The sequence below is a fragment of the Kogia breviceps genome, chromosome 10 (assembly GCF_026419965.1).
Source record: "Kogia breviceps isolate mKogBre1 chromosome 10, mKogBre1 haplotype 1, whole genome shotgun sequence".
NCBI classification, from domain to species: domain Eukaryota; kingdom Metazoa; phylum Chordata; class Mammalia; order Artiodactyla; family Physeteridae; genus Kogia; species Kogia breviceps.
In genome coordinates, this window is record NC_081319.1 from 92,497,156 (window position 1) to 92,511,576 (window position 14,421).

General features: G+C 38.4%; 1 pseudogene; it reads left to right on the top strand.

Moving 5' to 3' along the window:
- Window positions 1-13,410: 13,410 nt before the first annotated feature.
- On the top strand, window positions 13,411-13,965 carry LOC131763989 (translationally-controlled tumor protein pseudogene; annotated as a pseudogene).
- Window positions 13,966-14,421: the final 456 nt, after the last annotated feature.

Sequence of the window (14,421 nt, forward strand, 5' to 3'; positions counted from 1 at the left end):
TTTACTGAAATTCGAGTAAAGACATTTCTAGAGTCTGCTTCAGAGTAATCTTCCATCTTTTGAAAGTGGTGAAAACAGATAGCAAGCATGCTAAAATAAGAGCTGTTACACTGTTTATGCCAGAATTTGTAAACACTGGGCAACTAGTTCTTCTCTGCTTAGGAGAACTATTTTGGCTATGGTCTTCTTGCTCTATTTTTGACCATGTAAACTCATTGAATTTTGCTTCGAGCCATGTGCCTGATTACAGATCAAGAGGTACTGCTGGGGAATAAGATATACTTTGGGTTTTTGCTTGTCATCTAATTAGGTTCTATTTTTTCCTTATGTTTTTGCAGTGTTGAAGTTAATGTATATTCACTGCAAAAAAAAAAACAACAAAAAAAAAACCCTGAAAAATTAAACAATGTCAGCCATAATTTACTAGCATATAAATAAAATTGTTAATAGTTATAGTATGTTTTCTTCTATCCTTTGTGTATATGTATGTGTGTGCATGCCTTTGTGTGTGTGTGTATGTGTGTCGTGTGTGTCTGTGTGTGTGTGTATGAGAGAGAGAAAGGTCTAAACTACTCTTCAGATAATAGTATCTCACATTTCTTAATACTGGGTACAATCAAATTTCATCTGACTCTGTTCTTGTCTATAACGGTTGAAGTCCAATCTTCGTTATTTTCAGCATCTGCTCCCGCCTTTCTTAGGCTGAACACAATGACAGCATTTCTGCGATCCAGGAAATTAGGAAGACCTTCTGTTCTTTAGTTTATTTAGAGACTGCCTCCCAGTGCCCCTGCCCTGTTCCACGTGGGGACCTCCTATGCTTCCAGAGCCACAGAGCTTAATATTCTGCTTTTAGGGCCATTGCCACACACCATTTGGAGGTCCCACCATTCCGGCTTGCTCTTCAAACACACTTAAAGTTGCCATCTAGAGTCACTCACTGAAGGTATTTGCCACCTTCTCGTCCTTTTCTCATGATCTTGAGGACCCCTCCACTCTTCCAGCTGTTGCTTGTCCATCCCAAATCAGGCCATGCTCTCCTCTAAACCTCAGAAATACCCAGCCTTTCTTTCCCATTCATTTCTATCGCAGTATTTTAAGGTTCATCTGAACAACTCCATCTTTAAGATGGACAGATCCCGAGCCCTGACACCCAGCTTAGACTATTTAACATTCCAGGAGCTAAGAAGGTTCCAGTCTTGACGTCTAACCTCTGGAAACCCATCCCCCAAGGATATACAGGAAGCTTCTTCTAAAAGCAGCAAAAGATAATAAATTTGAGTTTTCATGTGCTATTGTATTAAATGCCAACACCTCAATTTGTTTGAGTATAAACAAAAACGTAATTGGGGTGATATGATAAACACAAGGTTTGTAACTCTCTTTTTAAAAAAACTAACATCATGACTATTTTCCTATGCACTTTTTTTTTTTTTTTTCCAGTTTGCGTTGGTTAAAATAATTGAGCATATGTTCAGGGTTTTCGCTGGTATATGTCCAACCAACCTGTGCTTTTCACTTAGGTTATCTCAAATGCTTCATAAAGAAATAACATAAATCCTTTTTGTAGAGTATCCCAGCCCTATTGGACAGTTGGGGAAAAATTAAGTTTTCTGTTTCTGAACTCTGCACAAAGCATTCAGAACACTTGCCTTGAGCTTTATTTAACCAACTGTGTCATGTCTGATTACCCTAATTATTCACACACAGAAGAAGTTGTACCAGAGTCGTCTTCATTTGCTTTTTCCTTTTTCACCCTTCCCATTCTGTGGTGGTTAAAGGTGCCTGTAATTCTTGACCAGTCCCTTGTGAGACTGAACTTTATCTTCTCTACCCTTGAATGTGTGCTATGATAGTTTAACCAATAGAATATGGCCCAAGTCATAGTTGGGCAATTATGAGGCTAGCTTTTACAAGAACCGGCAGCTTTCATTTCTTCTTTCTTGGAATTCTTGCTCTTGGATACTCCCTCTCAGAACCCAGCCCCCATGCTGTGAGAAGCTCAAGCCACTGGGCATTCCTGTCTGTTGCCCATCTGAGCCATGGGGCCATCTTGGTGGTTCCAGATCAACTGAGCCCTCAGATAACTACAGGCTCGACCAATATTAGAACTGCCTAGTTAACATACAGAATCTCAGATGATAATAAAATAAAATAAAACAGTCATTGTTTTAAGTCAGTAGCTTTTGAAGTGGTTTGTTTTGAAGCAGTAAGATAAAAGAAATACATTCTTTTGGTCTCTATTGTTATAGGATCATGAATAAAGTGAAAGTTTAGCATCCCAAGTTTCATGAAAGCTTATTGAGAACCTAGTCTGTGCCGGGCAGATGGTTAGGTTTTGGAGATAAGACAAAGTCTGAGCAAGAGGCAGAGAATTTAGCAGAGAAAACATGTATAAATGAAAAATTACTACATAATTAGTAATGAATACATGAGATACAATGAATGAATTACAGAGATAATTTTTTATTTCACAAATACTTGAGCATCTATTACATGCCAGATACTCAAGACACTTGGAATAGATTCAAAGGGAGTTCTTGGTCTGGAGAAATTTGCCAACTAGTAAGCAAGATAGTTTAAAGACAGATATTTTCAATATAATGTGGCAAGTGCTAGGAGTGATACATGAAGTAGTTGGTAACTCAATGTCATTACGTGTATATTGCCTAGTGGAGAGAATAGCATTTAAAAGACGCTAAAGGCATTTCATATTCTGTCCTCCTTCCTTGGGGTGACAAATTTTATTTTCCAAAAAGAGCTGCAACAATATCTTCTATCCCACATGTCCTTCAATAATGTGACCTCGAGTCTCTCCCATCAAGGGGAAAGAGTCTCATGGCACTCCTTTTAAAGCTGGGCTGGCCTCCAGGACTCCTCTGTAACCAATAGAACTTGGTAGAAGTGATGCTGCATGACTTCTGAGGTGGGCCACAAAGGGCCAAGCAGTGTTAGCGTTGATCTCCTAGAATACTCAATTATCAGCTGTTCCATCTCAGGGGGCTTTCTCTGGAGCCAAGCTGCCATGCTGTGATAAGCCCAAGCTACATGGAAACACTGCATGCAGGCATGCTGACAGACAGACCTCATGAACCCAGCCTTTGGGTCGTCCCAACTCAAGCACCAGACACATGAGTGAAGGACCTTCCAGGTAATTCCATCCCCTGACTAATTGAGTCACCCTCAACCCACTTGAGTCCTCCGAGCTGAGGTCCCAGATGCCCTGGAGCAGAGACAGGCCAGCCTTACTGTACTCTGTTCAAAATCCTGACCCACAGCATCCATGACCGTAATAAAATGGTTGCTATTTTTATGTCACTAAGTGTGGAGAGTGGTTTGTTACATAGCAATAGATAATTAGAATAGATGGGTTCCAAGAAAGAACCACTTTACAATGAATTATATTATTTTTGAATAGTGTTTATGGTGAGGTACCAGTATTTCTGGATGCAGGTCGTTCAGTTAACTCAGAAACTGAGAAAACATTTTGTCACTAATTCATCTCTGAATGCAGATCACAGGGTTTTGGGACCCCTTCCCTGACTTCTCCACATTTGTAAAATTATGGGTCTACTTGCTTGAGGAATATTTCATTTCTTTTGATGAGAACTACTTCTCTTCATCTTCAGATTTAGTGCCAATGAAAATGTTGGAAAAAACTGATTTATTTGATATTCATGTCTTCATTCTGTAAGACAGAGCATTTTAGTAACTGATTAGTGGGAGAGTATGCCTTGCTGTATGCAAAGACACTGGCTACCTCAAATATAATGTGTTTTGTGGCTTTTAATTACTAATTAGCATTTGCAGGAGGAATTTGTTTATATGAAGAGGACTTGAAGAAAAATGCAATATTAAACTGTACAGTTCTCTTCCACTTTAGTCATTAGTCCTACCACTTATTAACAATTAAACCATGTACAGTTCTCAGATTGGCAACTTGCACATTGTCTAAGGAAGATACTCACTTTAATTATGTGAATTGAAAGAGACACTTTTCTTTTTGCTACTTTTAAAAATCTTACTGTAATTGAGAAATCATTAAAAGTTGGAATACAGTTCCATTAAATTTAGAGGGGGAAAAAGGAGACTGTATTAATATCCAAAACATCTCCTTTCTTAGAGGGTAGTCTTGACAGAAGAAATAATGAAATCTGAGTCTTTGTGGTGGTAAAATAGGTGACACAGAAGGAAAACAAGGAGGTACAATAAATGGTTAATTAATGGATGCCAATTATATCTCAGTCAGGATCAAATAAATGTCCTACAGAAGTGAGAGGCCTAGTGGTTAAAGAAGGGGTGGAACGGAGCTGGAGGGGACAAAATGTGGGTAAGTCTACTGTTGCCCCCTCTTGACAGCCATGTGCTGCTAGGTCAGGATAAAAAAAAGAAAGAAAGAAATCTCCTGGGATCATTGCACAGTTGGAATCTGAAAATTCTGACAGTGAATGCCTGCTATTCGCAGAAAAGACATACTTCTAGATTCCTAGCTTTCTCATTATTTGCAAATTGGTTAGAAGTAAAAGACTTGTTGGACAGGAGGAAAGCACGAGATAGATCGCAGATCCAGAAAATCTTTCCAGGTCTCAGACTTCATAGCATCATCCTATCGCTGCCTGTCCCAGTCCTCAGACTTCTCTGTCATTTTCTTTTTGTTTGGCAAGTAATATATTTTTGTAAGGCCCCTCAGATTTTACCTGAGTTGCTTAATCACAAGTTTCCTTAAAAGACCAGGATGTAAGGTGAGCGCCATGACTGTTCTGTCCATCTTTTGTTCAGGAGTTCATGGGTGAACTGTCTTGGGTTTTCCCAAGTAAAGGAATCATGGAAGATGTTGCCTGAGGCAAGAGAAGTCCAACCCACTTAGGGTTTAGTCCATTCCATGCTGAACGTGAGCTGGAATATATTTAGACTTTTCTATGTATCATTTTGGAATATACCCGCATATTAAAAATAATTTTAAAAATCAAATATTCTCAGGAATTTTTTCCTAACAAAGTAAAAGAGATCTTCATCGAATGTTAATTTGAATATTTTTGAGGAGCTAATACATGTCTAACTATTGGGATGTGAAAGTGCACATTTGCAGTACTTTTGTTCCTACCATTAATTTTTTTTTTTTTTTTTTTGAGCTTGCTTGTCAGTTCAGTCACCAAGCTTCACTAAGCTTCGCTAATTTTGTGAAATTTGGAATAGTGTTTTGCCACTTTAGAGATAATCCCTGAAAGCTTCCTTCTTGCAGATGGCAATAAATCATTCTCTCCACTAAAAGCCTCCATGTCATTTGAAATTTATTACACAGAGTGCGTAGTGGACTTAAAAGCCATTTCACGTGTCTTATTACTTCAATCATCTAATTTATGGGTTTCAGCTGCAATTGTAGTTGGAAAAAGTATTTTCCTTGCTCTGATCAATATGAGTCTGGTTTTGCATTCATCCCCACTAACCCTCCCTAACTGATTTCATCTACTACACTTCTTGGATTTTATAGCTTCTGTAGTCATTCTCCAGTATCCATCATTCAAGGCAATACAGGTCTGAAATGGAAAGAAAGTGCCAACAAGGCTGATATAGATTGACTAAGCTTTACCAGCTCTTAGCTGCACTTGTCAAAAGATATCTTAGTTACTACTAGTTGAGCAGTCTTGCCCTAGGGAAGGAGAAGCTGTCAAAAACTCCTGTGTTTAATATGTACATCTCTGGCTTCATGGAGAGAGTATGAAGGAAGCCTATTAAACACAGATGAGGTAAGACTAAGTAACACACACTTAACACAAAGAATGAAAAGGAACTGGGTACTCTTTATTGACATATCGAAAGCGTTTGTTTATTTTTTCCCTTCCACAGTAAATAATCTCTGTTCCCTTTCAGTCATTTTCATCCCCATAATGAAAGATAGTATCAATAGATTAATAAAATGAAGAGGAATGTGGGAATATTATAGTTCCCTATAGCAGTCTGGAATCTCATATGACAAACATACCCATGCAGGTGTAACAATGATTGAACCACTGCAGGGTCCAGCCTTAGACTCAGTCTTTGTCACCACGATGGCTGTAAAAGCCAACTACTGTAGTCTTTGATTTCAATATCAGAAAAATCAGATGTGCCCCCAAATATTCCTATCTTGAGTGGATGACTCAATACCATGGCAATGAATACATCTAACCCTTGTTGACTTTACATTTTCAATCCATTCAGCCTCATGGGAAAATTAAAAGTTGATTCAAAGACCACTACATGCAAGATACTAAAAGATAACCACACCTTCCTATATAATTCTTAGTCAACATTGGGAAGTGAGCAATGTTTTGTCTTTTGCACCCAAATACTCCCTCCTTCATAGCTCTTTCCTTCCTCTCCAGAGGATCTTATGTGGATGCTCATCCTCCCCTTTTCTTTTCTTCTTTTTTTTTTTTAATAATTTTTGGCTGCGTTGGGTCTTCGTTGCTGCACGCAGCCTTTCTCTAATTGTAGCAAGCGGGGGGCTACTCTTCGTTGCAGTGTGAAGGCCTCTTGTTGCGGAGCACAGGCTCTAGGCACGCGTGCTTCAGTAGTTGTGGCTCGCAGGCTCTAGAGCGCAGGCTCAGTAGTTGTGGTGCTTGGGCTTAGTTGCTCTACCGCGTGCAGGATCTTCCTGGACCAGGGATGGAACCTGTGTCCCCTGCATTGGCAGGTGGATTCTTAACCACTGCGTGCAGGGAAGTCCCTCCCCTCTTCTTTTGTGACCACATTTTTGCTTCCTTCCAGAACACCCTCTTCTCTCTCTTTTCTTGCTTGCGGGAGAACACACTCCCATAGTAGATGCAGAATACGCCTTATACTTTTCTTCTCATCTCCTTTGCACCTATGACGTGGGTATGAGATCTAATTCCAGTGAAAAAGACTGGAGGAGATGTCCACTAGGAGTTCCTGGGAAACATTTTACCTAATAAAATAGGATTGGGGGAGGAAATACCTCCCTTCTTCTCATGATACAGTCATGTCAGCCTGTGACAGCTGGGATTGCTGTAGCATCTTGCCAAAACATGGAGAATGACAGAGTGAAAAGATGGCAGGACCAGAGTCCTTGGTCGTGAGCTGCCCTCTATCTGGAACACTTTGTTTTTGAAAAACAATATGTTTTTACAGAGGCAGGTGGTGTTTAGCAGTTTGGCCAAATAGTCTGGAATTTCTAGCTCTGAGATACTTTTACCTGTCTCCACAATTAGAAGGATACTGTTCTTTCTTGGTGGTTCTTGTCCCCTTCAACATAGATTAACTTATCAGTCTAGGCTGAGAGGTTAAGGCAGGAGCTCTGTGATCCAGATCCATCTGGAAGTTTGCTCATTAAAGACAGCCATGGAAGCTAAAGACAAGAGTCATACTCTTCAGATATGGGGACCTCTACTCTTTCTTTTTTCCCCCCTTAGCTGAATTCTCTCCCCAGATATAAAGGAATCCATGAGTCCAGACAAAGACACTTTTAAAAGTGGACTTTGGACACAAAAGACTTCACATACCAACATAAGATAATAAAACTGCGGGCCAGTTTCACTTATGAATAAATGCAAACGTCATAAATGAAATAGAACAAATTGAACGCAGCAACACACACTAAGAGAGAAAAAACACCTTGGCCACGTGGTGTTCATGCCAGCAATTTAAGAATGGATCAATATTAGGAAATATTTTAACATAATTCTCTTATTTTAAACTGGAGGAGAAAAATCCTATAAGCATTCCCACCCAGGGGAAAAAAAAAAAAGCATTTAACAACATTTTGTATCCATTCTTCATAAAGAGCTCTTCATAAACTCAGAACAATGGGCCCATCATTAACATGATGGATAGGTAGATAGATGGAGATCCTGATGATATCCTGGTATAATAAGAAGCTGTCATGAGTTTAAAAAAAGAGAAAGGTAAAACTTGAGAAGGAAGCATGATATATATGAAAAGTAAGAAATTTACAGCTAGAAGACAGATTTGCACTTCAGTTTTTCGACCTGCAATCCGTGAGACCTTAGGCATAGCACTTCACTCTCTTGGATTGCAGACATTTCACTGAAAAAAACGAGGCTGGTGGTATCTACCTTAGGAGGATTAATGTGATCAAAGTACATTAAAGCTCTAACTTATACGGGGTTTTCATAAATGGTTGCTTTGGAAAAAAAACACCACCTGTTCTGGAGATTTACCCACCCCAAAACAGGGAGGATAAAAACCAGAAAACATCTGAACATACACTTGCTTGAAGTCAATAGATGTTCAAAATGTCCTCCAATTAATCCAGGAGCATGGGTACTTCTCATTCTGATCCTTCGGATAAGATCGTCAATGATAAAAATAAAAGTTTCAAAGACCTTCTGTGACCCATACATATCCTGACAGAAAGTTGACTCTTCTTTGTCATTCACGTTGACCCAAAACAAGATACGCGTTTTCTGAGAATGTGCCCGCAACCTGTTGATTTGGGATCCTTGACCTTCTCCAGACAATAGGACTTCGTTCAGGTTCCTGGAACTGCTCATCAGAGTCCCGTTCACCATCGTTTCTGTTGCTCTGACCTTCTGCTTCTCCAGTCAAGACACATAACTTATGGAAAATTGGAGAAGCCGTTACCTTTCTTCCTTTTTCCTGTAGCTCTCTTCTGAAATTGCAAATTAATTTCCACAGTATGGCTCTGCAGTTTTTCTAAGACTGTGATCCTTTTGATCTTAAGTGTAGCACTAAGGGGCGGAAATGGAAGCTCAGTCCAGGTGTCCACATCGACTCTGCACACATTCATATTTTCGTGAAACCCAATCATGTGTTTTTATGTTTTCAGTAGTTTCAGTTTCATTTGGTTCATGCCTTATTGCATTAATAAGTATAATTTCTTTTTTAATTTACGTTTTATTTTATACTGGAGTATAGCTGATTTACAGTGTTGTGTTAGTTTCAGGTGTACAGCAGAGTGATTCAGTTATACATACACATAAGGCCAATAGGAATCCAAGAAATTAGGCTCCTGAGGATCCTGAGTCTAAAAAATGTCTTCAGTTGAAAAAGACACCTAGTAAATTTCTTCAACAAATTTTCACCATGTTGTCTGACTATATTAAAATAAAGAACCACATTCTGCTTCAGTTCCTTCTAAATATCCCACAAATTCTTGGTGGATAATTTATAGTTTTTACCCCTTTGTTCACTGCATCATGTAACGAATAGGTCTTGCAAAGTTAACAAAACACAATCTTTCGCTGTAAACTATGAAATGTAAACTGTGCTCCCAACCATCACTTTTGAACCGGAATACATTTTGTTTTTGTGGTTGTTTCTAGGTGCCCCATCTGTGACATATGAATTACTATATTTGGATCAAACTTTTCATATTTCTTGCTCTTAGGCACTTAGGTCATAGATGTTCTTGTATGCTAAAATTATTTAACATTTTTTTCTTGCTAAAAATTTTAAAAAGACCACATGCAGGGGGTTATCAATGGAAAAAAAATAGTGGTATGAAAATACTTTTTTTTTCTGATTAAAAATAACAGGAAATTTAAGGAGTGAGTAAAAAAAATAGAGAAGAAAATAACAATTGTCTATAGTTACACCATTCAGAAATAACTACTCTTGACGGTTCGTTTCATTTGTTTCCCATCTTTCTTGCAATGTGTATATTTGAGATATATGAATATATTTATGCACTTATACCTTTCTATTTATAGAAGGAAGTATGGGAAGAGGGCCTGTCTTGGTTTTTCTCAAACAATAAATCTTAGGTTGCTGTGTGCTTCACCAATCCACAAACAAATACTGGCTTATTTATCATGCCTTTACTATTATTTTGTTTAATTCATTATTTTTTTAAGGGCTCAGAAAGCCTTTGGAACCTGCCAAATAATCTTCTAAATTTTCTACTATGTTAGGAGCTCATTTATCTAATTCATTTAGGAAGATGGGAGGAATTAAAATGTCTAGAATTATATATATCCTGCATAAAGAAGGGAATAGACACATATGAGTAGATAAATGTAGACAAATGTTCTACCTAATTCTTTTTTTAAAAAATTCATTTTTATTGGAGTACAGTTGCTTTACAATGTTGTGTTAGTTTCTGCTGTGCAGCAAATTGAATCAGTTATACGTATACATATATCCCCTCCTTTTTTGGATTTCCTTCCCACTTAGGTCACCACAGAGCATTGAGTAGAGTTCCCTGTGTTATACAGTAGGTTCTCATTAGTTAAATCATCAGATACTTATTTTGTGCATGGTGAAATGTCTGACTGGTAGAAGGCCTGTGTCACTCTTGCTCTGGTTTCATAACTAGTATATATGTTTAAAATGTACAGGGAAACCCCTTGTCCAGCAGCCATATTGCCATGGATTAATACCTGATACTTTGACTTAAGTCATCAAAGATATTCTTGTCATTAAATGGGTGAATTGTCTTAAGAAATTAATTGAAACAAGATTTCCAGGGTGATGCCAATGTGAATTGTGGTACCAAACACAAATTAGAGCCAAAAAAAAACCCCGAAACACTTAATAATGTAAACATTTCAAAAAGAATCAAATTGAATCCTTTTCCTTATAGATTATTTTTTCTGTTAAAATTCTTAGTCTCTCTTCTGTGTAAATGTGGTCTGTCTGATCATAACAAAGGAAGCAAATCATCCACCTTGTATTGAGGCTTTTGGAGAATTTCTTCTTCAAAATATATTCTTTAAAAACAAGTTCCATTTTCACACTACATACTAACAGTTATCCTGGGGTGGGGAGTGGGGAACAGGAGGAAACTTCACACAGATGACCATTGAAAAATTCACAATTCATTAAAAGGACTTCTGCTTTAACCAGTATATTCTATGAGCATTGCTAACAGAGGAAAAATTAGATTCACATTTTCTTTTTTTCCGTGGGAGTATAGCCACAATTCTATAGAAAAGTGAAGCTGAAGTAAGGCTCCCAGACAACTCTCAAACCGGTCTCAACCTCTGTGTAACTTCACAGTGGCTGAACTAGAGCTTTCGACATGGAGATTTTAGATGGATAAGCTTGGAAATCTCCTTTGTAAAATTCAACCTTCCAAACAGAAATTGGAGGTAGAGCCGATCTCGGACTGAATTTCAGGTGAATAAAATAATACAGTATTTTTCTAGAGGCAGAGTGCAATAAGAATTTATGCAATGGACAGGCAAGATTCTAAGAATGAGAAATTTTATTTCTTAAATCTCTCTAGAGACTACTGCAGACACATGTGGCTTGAAGAAGTCCTTCCATGTGTCTTCTGATTCTCAGGAAAACATATTTTTAAGTGACAGCAAGAGAGGTGACCTTTATTTTTCTCCATAAGAGACTCTCTTGGAAGGTTATTTTATAGTTTCTTTCTTAGACTCATTCCGAAGAGGTTTTTCTTAGTCCAGGACTCATATCTCTTATAAAAGGTGGAGAGAAGGTGGACTAGGGCTTGGGAAATGTGTGCGAGTGTAATTTAAAGCTCTTCCTTTTATCACCCGAGTTCTATCTATATCCTTCTAAAGTTACAGAGCCCAGACTGAACAATGATTTTCAGGTAGTCTGGGGGATGTGAGATACACTGTTCCCTACTTCAAAATTGCTGTACTTCTGCTTGTACACCTTACCACCATGTGTGTGCTTATTAGTTGCTAGCTAATATTTTTAGTAACAGAAAATGCCTGGCAAGTACAAAAATCAGCTCTCGGCCTACAAGTCATCATTAATACATCAAACCACTTTTTCTCTCTGAGCTCACAAGCCTGAATCGAGCAGCTATTATGATTCAATCAGCACTGTCATAGTAGATAAAATCTGATCACCTCAGCCCTAGATTTCAATCAGCCACCACACTCCTGGCAGGGACTTGGAAGGCTAAAGATTTCAATGCAAGGTGGACTTCAGAATGTAGAGAAAAATCTCGAGTTATCTTTCTGTTACTTAAAACTTTCCAAGCATTAGTTCTCTTGGGTAATAATGTGTTGATATACATGTTCTCAGACATCTTTACAGTCTGCAATTGTACCAAAAGGCTAAGACATTGGGTCAAGACAGTATCATTCTTTGTGGATAAAGATAATTATGGTGACAACTGTGAAGTCCAACAGAATTCTCTGTGATGAATAGAATATTCTGTGCTGTGATATGGTAGCCACTAGCCACCGTGTCTCTTGAGCACTTGAAATGTGACTTGTGTAACTGAGGAGCTGAATTTTTATGGATGGACCTAGAGATTATTATACTAAGTGAAGTAAGTCAGAAAGAGAAAGACAAATACCATACGATATCACTCATATGTGGAATCTAAAATATGATACAAATGAACTTATTTAAAAAACAGAAATAGACTTACAGACGTAGAGAACAAACTTAGGGTTACCAAAGTGGAAAGGCAGGGGATAAATTAGGAATTTGGGATTAACTGATACACACTGCTATATATAAAATAAACAATAAGGACCTACTGTATAGCACAGAGAACTATATTCAATATCTTATAATAACCTGTAATGGAAAAGAATCTGAAAAAAGAATATACATATATACATAACTGAATCACTTTACTGGACATCTGAAACATTATAAATCAATTATACTTCAAATAAAAAAAAGAATTTAAATTTATTTATTTAATTTATTGTATTTTATTCATTTTATTTTGGGCTGCTTTGGGTCTTCGTTGCTGCACGCGGGCTTTCTCTAGTTGTGGTGAGCGGGGGCTACCCTTTGTTGCAGTGTATGAGTTTCTCATTGCAGTGGCTTCTCTTGTTGTGGAGCACAGGCTCGCGGGCTTTAGAGAGCAGGCTCAGTAGTTGTGGCGCATGGGCTTAGTTGCTCTGCAGCATGTGGGATCCTCCCGGACCAGGGCTCGAACCCGTGTCCCCTGAATTGGCAGGCGGATTCTTAACCACTGCACCACTAGGGAGGCCACCAGGGAGGCCCCCAAAGAGTTTAAATTTAAATAGCCACATATCTTTAGTGGCTACAGTACTGGACAGGGAAATTCTATAGAATACTTGCATGGAAGGTATCTATCCTATAGGATGATTGAGAATGTTCTGATTAAAGTGCATGTTTGCTTCTCTGTGATAAGCCTTTATTTTTTTAAATGGATGCTATAAAAAATAATTATAAAACCTCGAATTGTTGCATGCTTTGGAAGTGTGTAGAAATGGGTGATGTAATTTTTTAAAATTATGAAATATAAAAAATGTGGCCTGGTCCCTAATAAGTTATTTATGTGAACTCCTAAAAAAAATAGACATGATATTTCTGTAAGTATTCTTTTCATTATAAAATTATATGCAGCTTTTTTCCTGCCCGCTCCCCGCTCCCCCAGAGCGCCGCTCTGGCTCCACCGCCCTAGCTCTGAGCTCCAGGCTCCTACTAAGCTAATGCCACTGTTGTCTCCCTCGAGTCGCCATCATGATCATCTACCGGGACCTCAGCAGCCACGATGAGATGTTCTCCGACGTCTGCAAGATCCGGGAGGTCGACGACGGGCTGTGTCTGGAGGTGGAGGGGAAGATGGTCCGTAGAACAGAGGGTAACACTGATGACTCGCTCATTGGTGGAAATACCTCTGCTGAAGGCCCCAAGGGCTAAGGTACCGAAAGCACAGTAATCACTGGTGTGGATATTGTCATGAACCATCACTTGCAGGAAACCAGCTTCACAAAAGAAGCCAACAAGAAGTTCATCAAAGATTACCTGAAGTCAATCAAAGGGAAGCTTGAAGAACAGAGACCAGAAAGAGTAAAACCTTTTATGACAGGGGCTGCAGAACAAATCAAGCACATCCTTGCTAATTTCAAAAACCATCAGTTCTTTATTGGTGAAAACATGAATCCAGATGGCATGGCTGCTTTGCTGGACTACTGTGAGAATAGTATGATGCCATATATGACTTTCTTTAAGGATGGTCTAGAAATGGAAAAAATGTTAACAAATTTGGCTGTTTGGATCACTTGCTCGTCATAACTGGCTGGCTGCTGCTTTTCATCTACACAACACCAGGACTTAGACAAATGGGATTGATGTCATCTTGAGCTCTTCGTTTTGATGTTGATTTATTTGGAGCGGAGGCATTGTTTTTGAGGGAAAAAAAACCAAACATGTTATGTAGGTTGTCTAAAAATAAAATGCATTTAAACTCAAAAATAAAAAGTATATGCAGAGTCTCTTTATGACACTGTGAAATCCTACTATTTGTTATTAGAAACTCTGTCTTCTGTTGCTTTGTTCTTACATCATCTTGTACGTGGTAAGCATTCAACTTTTTTTCTTTTAATGTTAGAATGAATAAGGTTTATTAGGTTCTATCACCCACAGGAGGTACGTCCCAAATCTGCTAATGAGCAGAGCTGAACAGAAAAAGAAAGAAGAGTTATTTAACAACTCATCATTTTCTTGCTGCAAGATTGCCCTTGGCTAATC